This window comes from Triticum dicoccoides, chromosome 6A (assembly GCF_002162155.2).
Source record: "Triticum dicoccoides isolate Atlit2015 ecotype Zavitan chromosome 6A, WEW_v2.0, whole genome shotgun sequence".
NCBI lineage: Eukaryota > Viridiplantae > Streptophyta > Magnoliopsida > Poales > Poaceae > Triticum > Triticum dicoccoides.
In genome coordinates, this window is record NC_041390.1 from 109579185 (window position 1) to 109588521 (window position 9337).

Sequence of the window (9337 nt, forward strand, 5' to 3'; positions counted from 1 at the left end):
TCAAAAAAACTGAATGGTAGAAACTGAATTTTCGGTTTATACCGAACGCCCAGCCCTAGTTCTTACAGAGAAGAATACTCAACTGTCACAAGAGCTAGAGGAATGCAAGACCCAACTTCGGGCCGCCGTTGCCGCATTGAAGGAACCCAAAAAGTCCCCAGCTGGTAACATTTGTTTCAAATAATGATAGGTATCACATAGCGTACGGCGTGGCTGCAGATCTAACAATAGATATTGCAAATGAATCCAGAGAGAATCCGAAGGACCAGCATGTCGTACGGCAGCTAAAGGCTAGCGAACGCGTGCTAACTGAGGTTAGGCGGGAGAAAAACAATCTCTAAGATGCCAATACCAAGCTGAGCGTGGAACTGAAAGATGTACGGGCCCAGCTTGCGGACTCCGAGAAGGAGAATAAGCGGCTTCGACGCGGCATTTTTAGTAAGTGCTTGAACGAACCTTTAAAAAAGGGGGCGGCGGAGAAGCCGGCTAATAGAGTTATGTCTATGCTAACGGGTCGTCCCGCGGAGGAGGTGCCCGGGTCTACGGGTGATCTTCTATCCGAGCTCTCACAACTGCACGAACAAGTTCGGCACGTGATGCAAGGTATTACCCAGGCCTTGTGGCCATCCATCTCCCTGCGAGAAGGCATTGGAGAGCTTGCGGAGAAGCTCAAGGGAGCACGGCGGCGCTTCCGATTATGGAAGATATCAGCCTGCCGTCAAGGTGCCAGGGAAGCCTGGGCCATGGTGAAGACGCGGTATACCAAGACTGACCCAAACCACATGGCCGAGGTTGGACCTGTGGGGCCCTATGGGAAAGAGATCCCCGTTAGCTTAGTGTATTGGCAATTAGAATTAGCCGCAAAGTATTCCCAACAGGATTGTAGGCTAGACAGCCTGTTGGATGGTATAGAAGAGGAATTTAGTCAGTCTACATGACTATGTAATTAAAGTGACATGTATAATGCCTTCTAGCCCGATTGTAAATCATTTGTCATGGCGGACCGTTTCGCTTCAACCTCGGGACCCGATAGTCCGGAGTGTGTCCGAATACCCGCTCAGTTATATAAGAACCGGGGTATGCGTGGAAACCAGGCGTAGGGGTCATTAGTGCTTGAACAGACAAGTACCCAACTAGTTATGTTATATTACATGGGTAGTAAGAAACATCTTCTAGGGAGAATAGTTCCGTTAGGGGTTCCTTTCGCTGGGTACGCATGCCCTAAAGTGCATGTTCGGACTGCGATAGGAGACGCAGGCAAAAACATCTGGGGGCACATATGGAAAATAAATAAAAATCATATTTTGTTCACCGACCGAATATTCCCTTAAGAACGCTAGCTTTCGGCTTCACCCAGTCTGAGGTACACATCCGGCTGACCCGGCAGTAACAATCGCAGAGGTGCTCCCCTTATGCCCTAGCCGAATTAACGGGAACGTAGGGCATAAATACAAGAGCCAGGCAACCCAGCTTGGCCAAAACTTAAGTCATATCGATGCATATAATGGCGAAGAAAAGGTACATGCGGAAGAATAAGACATGTGCGGGGCATGAAGCCCAGATAGATAATTAAGCTTCTGTGTAAGAAGCCCCCAGGTATAATGAGCGCGGTTAGCGCGTCTATAGTTTGCAAGCGAGGCACAAGTTGGCCCTTGAAGGCCTTGAGAAAGAATGAAAAGAAAGAAAGAGAAAAAAGACAGATAATGTATATGCTGTTGGGGAATGTAGCAGAATTTTAAAATTTTCTACGCATCACCAAGATCAATCTATGGAGTCTTCTAGCAACGAGGGAGAGGGGAGTGCATCTACATACCCTTGTAGATCGCGCGCGGAAGCGTTCAAGAGAACGAGGTTGATGGAGTCGTATTCGTCGTGATCCAAATCACCGACGACCTAGCGCCGAACGGACGGCACCTCTGTGTTCAACACACGTATGGTCGGGAAGACGTCTCCTCCAACTTGATCCAGCAAGGGGGAAGGAGAGGTTGATGAAGATCCAGTAGCACGACGGCGTGGTGGTGGAAGCAATGGTGATCTCGGCAGGGCTTCGCCAAGCTCAGGGAGAGGGAGGAGTGTCACGAGAAGGAGAGGGAGGCACCAGGGGCTAGGGTGCGGCTGCCCTCCCTCCCCCCACTATATATAGGGTCCCTAGGGGGGGGTGCCGGCCCTAGGAGATCCAATCTCCAAGGGGGGGCGGCGGCCAAGGGGGTGGCTTGCCCCCCAAGCCAAGTGGGGCGCCCCCCACCCCTAGGGTTTCCAACCCTAGGCGCAGGGGGAGGCCCAAGGGGGGCGCACCAGCCCACTAGGGGCTGGTTCCCCTCCCACTTCAGCCCATGGGGCCCTCCGGGATAGGTGGCCCCACCCGGTGGACCCCGGGACCCTTCCGGTGGTCCCGGTACAATACCGATTACCCCCGAAACTTTCCCGATGGCCGAAACTTGACTTTCTATATATAAATCTTCACCTCCGGACCATTCCGGAACTCCTGTGACGTCCGGGATCTCATCCGGGACTCCGAACAACTTTAGGATTACTGTATACTAATATCTCAACAACCCTAGCGTCACCGAACCTTAAGTGTGTAGACCCTACGGGTTCGGGAGACACGCAGACATGACCGAGACGACTCTCCGATCAATAACCAAAAGCGGGATCTGGATACCCATGTTGGCTCCCACATGCTCCTTGATGATCTCATTGGATGAACCATGATGTCGAGGATTCAATCAATCCGTATACAATTCCCTTTGTCAATCGGTACGTTACTTGCCCGAGACTCGATCGTCGGTATCCCAATACCTCGTTCAATCTCGTTACCGGCAAGTCACTTTACTCGTACCGTAATGCATGATCCCGTGATCAACCACTTGGTCACATTGAGCTCATTATGATGATGCATTACCGAGTGGGCCCAGAGATACCTCTCCATCATACGGAGTGACAAATCCCAGTCTTGATTCGTGCCAACCCAACAGACATTTCGGAGATACCTTTAGTGTACCTTTATAGTCACCCAGTTATGTTGTGACGTTTGGCACACCCAAAGCACTCCTACGGTATCCGGGAGTTGCACAATCTCATGGTCTAAGGAAATGATACTTGACATTCGGAAAAGCTATAGCAAACGAACTACACGATCTTTGAGCTATGCTTAGGATTGGGTCTTGTCCATCACATCATTCTCCTAATGATGTGATCCCGTTATCAATGACATCCAATGTCCATAGTCAGGAAACTATGACTATCTTTTGATCAACGGGCTAGTCAACTAGAGGCTCACTAGGGACGTGTTGTGGTCTATGTATTCACACATGTATTACGATTTCCGGATAACACAATTATAGCATGAACAATAGACAATTATCATGAACAAAGAAATATAATAATAACCATTTTATTATTGCCTCTAGGGCATATTTCCAACATATGCAAATATGGACAGAGGAAGGAGACGAACATAGAGTCCGGCGCTAGGCGTAGAATCTTCGGAGCCTGGCTGCATTCCATGGGTTCGGCTCAAGTCGATTATTCGATGCATCCCGTAGACGGTATGCTCCACCGGTCAGAACTTGGTCAATAATGAAGGGACCTTCCCATTTGGGCTCGAGCTTGGTCTTTTTCTTCTCCGGCAGGCGTAGAACTAACTCGCCAACGTTATAAGTTTTGGCCCGTACTTCTCTGCTTTGGTATCTGCGAGCCTGTTGCTGATAGAATGCGGAACAGGCTTTTGCCACGTCGCGCTCCTCCTCCAGAGTGTCCAGACTGTCCTGCCGATCGAGCTCGGCTTCTCTTTCTTCGTACATGCGCACTCGAGGTGAGTCATGAATTATGTCGCAGGGTAGAACTGCCTCTGCGCCGTACACCATAAAGAAGGGTGTGTATCCGGTAGTACGATTTGGCGTGGTCCGCAGCCCCCAGAGTACGGAGTTGAGCTCCTCTACCCAGTGCGTGTTAGACTCCTTTAAGGACCGCACTAATCTGGGTTTGATGCCGCTCATGATAAGACCATTTGCTCGCTCAACTTGGCCGTTGGTTTGTGGGTGATAGACGGAAGCATAATCGAGCTTGATGCCCATGTTGCTGCACCAGAGTTTTACCTTGTCGGCCGTGAAGTTCGTACCGTTGTCAGTGATGATGCTGTGGGGGATGCCATAATGGTGTACAACCCCGGATATGAAGTCTATCACCGGTCCGGATTCGGCTATTTTAACAGGTTTGGCTTCTATCCATTTGGTGAATTTATCCACCATGACCAGTAAGTATTTTTTCTTATGGGTTCCCCCTTTAAGGGGTCCAACCATGTCAAGCCCCTAGACCGCGAAGGGCCAGGTAATGGGGATTGTTTGGAGGGCGGTGGGTGGCATGTGGCTTTGGTTTGCAAAAAGCTGGCAGCCGACGCAGCGTTGGACCAAGTCCTGTGCGTCTGCCCGGGCCGTCAGCCAATAAAAACCTGTATGGAAGGCCTTGCTTACAAGGGCCTGGGCTGCGGCGTGGTGGCCGCCGAGTCCGGCGTGAATTTCTGCCAAAAGCTTCCGCCCTTCCTCTTCGGAGATGCACCTTTGAATGACTCCGGTAGTGCTTTTTTTATACAGCTCTCCCTCGTGGACCCTGTAGGCTTTAGATCGCCGCACTATGCAGCATGCCTCATTTTGGTCCTCGGGAAGTTCATGCCTAGTTAGGTAGGCCAGGAATGGTTTTGTCCATGGGACGATGATGGCCATTATTACGTGGGCTGAAGGTGTTATTTCGGCAGAGCCTCCGATTATGTCAGAGTGTTCGGTATCGGGCATTTTGGCCGGGTCCGGACTGTTGTTACTGGTGTCCCCTTCCCATACCACGGATGGCTTAAACAACCTCTCCAAAAAGATGTTGGGGGGACCGCATCGCGTTTTGCACCGATGCAGGCGAGGATATCCGCCGCCTGATTGTTTTTCCGAGCCACATGGTGAAATTTGAGCCCCTCGAACCGAGCTGACATCTTTAGGACGGTGTTTCGATAGGCCGCCATCTTCGGATCCTTGGCATCGAAGTCTCCATTTATTTGGGATATTGCAAGGTTCGAATCTCCACGCACCTCCAGGCGTTGAATGCCCATGGAGACTGCCATCCGAAGACCATGCAACAGGGCTTCGTATTCGGCTGCATTGTTGGAGCCTGTATACAGTATCTGCAGTACGTATTGAATGGTATCTCCGGTTGGGGACGTCAGGATGACGCCAGCCCCTAGACCAGCCAGCATTTTGGAGCCACCAAAGTGCATGATCCAATTGGAGTATGTGCCGTACTCTTTAGGGAGTTCGGCTTCCGTCCATTCGGCGACAAGTCGGCCAATACTTGCGATTTAATGGCTCGCCGAGGTTTGTATGTTATGTCGAACGGGAGGAGCTCAATGGCCCATTTGGCAATCCGGCCCGTGGCGTCGTGGTTGTTTATAATATCATTAAGTGGCACTTCCGAGGCTACTGTAATCGAACACTCTTGAAAGTAGTGTCGCAGCTTCCGAGATGCCATGAATACCGCATAGGCTATATTTTGATAATGTGGGTACCGTGATTTGCATGGAGTGAGGACAGTGGATACATAATATACCGGCTTTTGAAGAGGAATTTATGTCCGTTCACTTCTCGTTCGACGACGAGCACTGCGCTTACAACCTAATGAGTTGCCGCAATGTATAACATCATTGGTTCACCGATGTTTGGCGCGGCCAGGATTGGGTTGGTTGCCAGTATGGCTTTTATTTCTTCCAATCCGGCTGTGGCAGCGTCCATCCACTCGAAGTGTTCGGTGCGCCGAAGGAGGCGATAAAAGGGTAATGCCTTTTCTCCTAAGCGGGAGATAAAGCGGCTTAGAGCCGCCACACATCCAGTTAATTTCTGGATTTGTTTGAGGTTTGTTGGGGTAGCCAACTGTGACAAAGCTCGGATTTTGGCCGGATTAGCTTCAATTCCTCTACTAGAGACAATGAAGCCCAGGAGCTTTCCGGCTGGTACGCCGAAAACGCATTTTTCCGGATTGAGCTTGATGTCGTATGTTTGGAGGTTGTCGGATGTGAGCCTCAAGTCGTCTATTAGAGAGTCAACGTGTTTGGTTTTGACGACCACATCATCTATGTATGCCTCTACTGTTTTGCCGATCTGTTTCTCCAGACATGTCTGAATCATGCGCTGATATGTTGCACCGGCGTTTTTGAGCCCAAAAGGCATTGTGTTGAAACAGAAGGGGCCGTATGGTGTGATAAATGCCGTTGCGGCTTGGTCGGACTCCGCCATGTTGATTTGGTGGTAGCCGGAGTATGCGTCGAGGAAACACAATGACTCGTGTCCTGCGGTAGCATCGATAATTTGATCAATGCGGGGGAGGGGGAAGGGATCCTTTGGGCAAGCCTTGTTGAGGTCCTTGAAATCGACACATAGGCACCAGGATTTGTCCTTCTTTGGTACCATCACTAGGTTTGCTAGCCAGTCCGGGTGTTTTATTTCTCTAATGAATCCGGCCTCCAATAACTTGGCTAGTTCCTCTCCCATAGCTTGTCTCTTAGGTTCAGAGAAACGCCGAAGAGCCTGCTTGACCGTCTTGAATCCCTTTAGGATATTGAGGCTGTGCTCGGCTAGTCTGCGTGGGATTCCTGGCATGTCTGAGGGGTGCCAGGCGAATATGTCCCAATTCTCGCGCAGGAACTCTCGTAGTGCGGCATCCACGGCGGGGCTTAACTGTGCCCCGATGGAGGCTGTTTTTGTAGGGTCCGTTGGGTGGACTTGGAATTTGACTATTTCATCCGCTGGTTTAAAAGAGGTGGACTTGGATCTCTTGTCAAGTATCACATCGTCCCCGTCCACTGTGGAGTGTAGCGCAGTTAATTCCTCGGCCGAAAGGGCTTCGGATAATGCCTCGAGGGCCAATGCAGCTGTTTTTTTTCGGCGCGGAGTGCTGTGTCCGGATCACTAGCGAGAGTGATGATTCCGTTGGGCCCGGGCATTTTGAGCTTCATGTACCCATAATGGGGTATGGCTTGGAAGATCGTGAATGCCTCCCGTCCTAAAAGGGCATGGTATCCACTACTGAACAGGGCCACTTGGAATGTAATTTCTTCGGACCTATAGTTCTCCGGCGTGCCGAATACCACATCTAGTGTGATTTTTCCAGCACAGCGTGCTTCCTGACTGGGGATGATTCCTCTGAAGGTTGTGCTGCTTTGCTCAATGCGGTTCCAGTCTATTTCCATTTTTTGAAGAGTTTCCTCATAGATGAGGTTTAATCCACTCCGGCCGTCCATGAGTACTTTGGTGAGTCGAAAGCCGCCATAATTGGACTAAGGACCAGTGCAGCTGGTGCTCGGGCTGTTCGGAATTTAGGTTCATCACTGGCATTGAAGGTAATAGCCGTGTCACTCCATGGATGCATTGCTGCCATGTGGCAGATTTTGGCGAGGCTGCGGAGTGTTCGCTTGCGCCTATTATTTGATGCGAAGGTTTCAAAGACTGTTAATACCGTATTGTTATCCACGGGATGGTGCTCTATGGCATTTGGGATGAGAAGATCCTCACCACTTTTGGCCACCTGCCGGAGTATCCAACATGCTCTAAGGCTGTGTGTTGGTATGGTATCCGTTGTACTATGAATTTTGCAGGGTCCGTTAAGGCATCCCTCCAATACGGTTCCATGCCCTGTAGAGGGTTTTTGTTTCTTTGTAATTAACTCGGGTGTCTTATGATAGTGCACCCTTTTACTTCGGACTGGGTGTATATTCCGAGCCGGATTATCCCAAAATTTTGTTTCGGTTTTCCAGGCGCTTTCCATCGCACAGTACTTTCATACTATTTACGCCAAGTCAGCGAAGCGTGATATGTCACGGCGACTTAAGGCGTTAAGAATTCCCTTGTCCGTGCAATTATTGCAGAAAAATGAGACTGCGTCTTCCTCGCGACAGTCCTTAACCTTGTTCATCACAAGGAGGAATCTGGCCCAATAATGATGTACTGTTTCATGGGGCTCTTGCCTGATGTGGGAAAGATCATTTATGTCTGGGTGGGTGGGTGGATTTGAGTCCAAACCCCTACCCAATCTGAGACCTAGGGGCCGAGGGGTTTCCAATCTTGGAAGTTCAGACTCCGGAGTGTTGCCCGATAAGTCTGGCCCGCTGCCTGACTCTAGGTTCAGGGCTTGGGTGACGTCCTCCCGTAAATGGGTATCCGGCTCGGAGAGCTCAGGAATCCGGACATAGTTAGTCCTCAAGATAGAGGAAGAATCGCCGCATTGTTCCTCCACCACCGCAATATGATGGGTGACTGGTGGAGAGTTAATCTCCCTTTGATCGGGTTTAAGCCCAATCCGATCATAGTCTGTAGTGACTCCCAAGGTGGCGATACGATCCAAGAGCTCGTTTACCCGAGAAGTCATCATCGGTGCAGCGGCGAACGGGCGGTCATGATGAAACTGCCAAGCCAGAGAGTTTGGCCGACAGCCAGGGCTCCTCCGGCGGTAATGTTGTTTTTAACAATGAGACGAGGCATCCTTCCTTATGGCGACGACACAGTGGAACTCTCAATGAAATCACCAATGTCGGTGTCAAAACCTGCGGATCTCAGGTAGGGGGTCCCGAACTGTGCGTCCAAGGCGGATGGTAACAGGAGGCAGGGGGCATGATGTTTTACCCAGGTTCGGGCCCTCTTGATGGAGGTAAAACCCTACGTCCTGCTTGATTGTTCTTGATAATATGAGTAGTACAAGAGTTGATCTACCACGAGATCGGAGAGGCTAAACCCTAGAAGCTAGCCTATGGTATGATTGTATGTTGTCCTATGGACTAAAACCCTCTGGTTTATATAGACACCGGAGGGGGCTAGGGTTACACAAGGTCGGTTACAAAGGAGGAGATATACATATCTGTATTGCCTAGCTTGCCTTCCACACCAAGTAGAGTCCCATCCGGACACAAGACGAAGTATTCAATCTTGTATCTTCATAGTCCCACAGTCCGACCTAAGGATATAATCTGGCTGTCCGAATACGCCCTAATCCAGGACTCCCTCAGGAGCACTTGCCAGTGGGGCAGCCAACACCAAAGGGTTACGACCAGTGGGATGATCATCATGACCCGGACCGTATGCCTACATGGGCGTATAAGTGGGAAAAGGTTGAAGGTTTTGTTGGTAGTTCAAAGACCATGTATTTTCACTACTGCAACGAGCTTGACATCATGACCCCGAAGCAGGTTATCTTAGTCTAGTCAAGTGGCACCCAGCAGCAAGGCGAAGAATCGGTTCATGACATGGAGGAGGAGGGGGATGAACAGACGCATGATGAGATTAACACCTCGCAGATGCCCGGTGCGCCT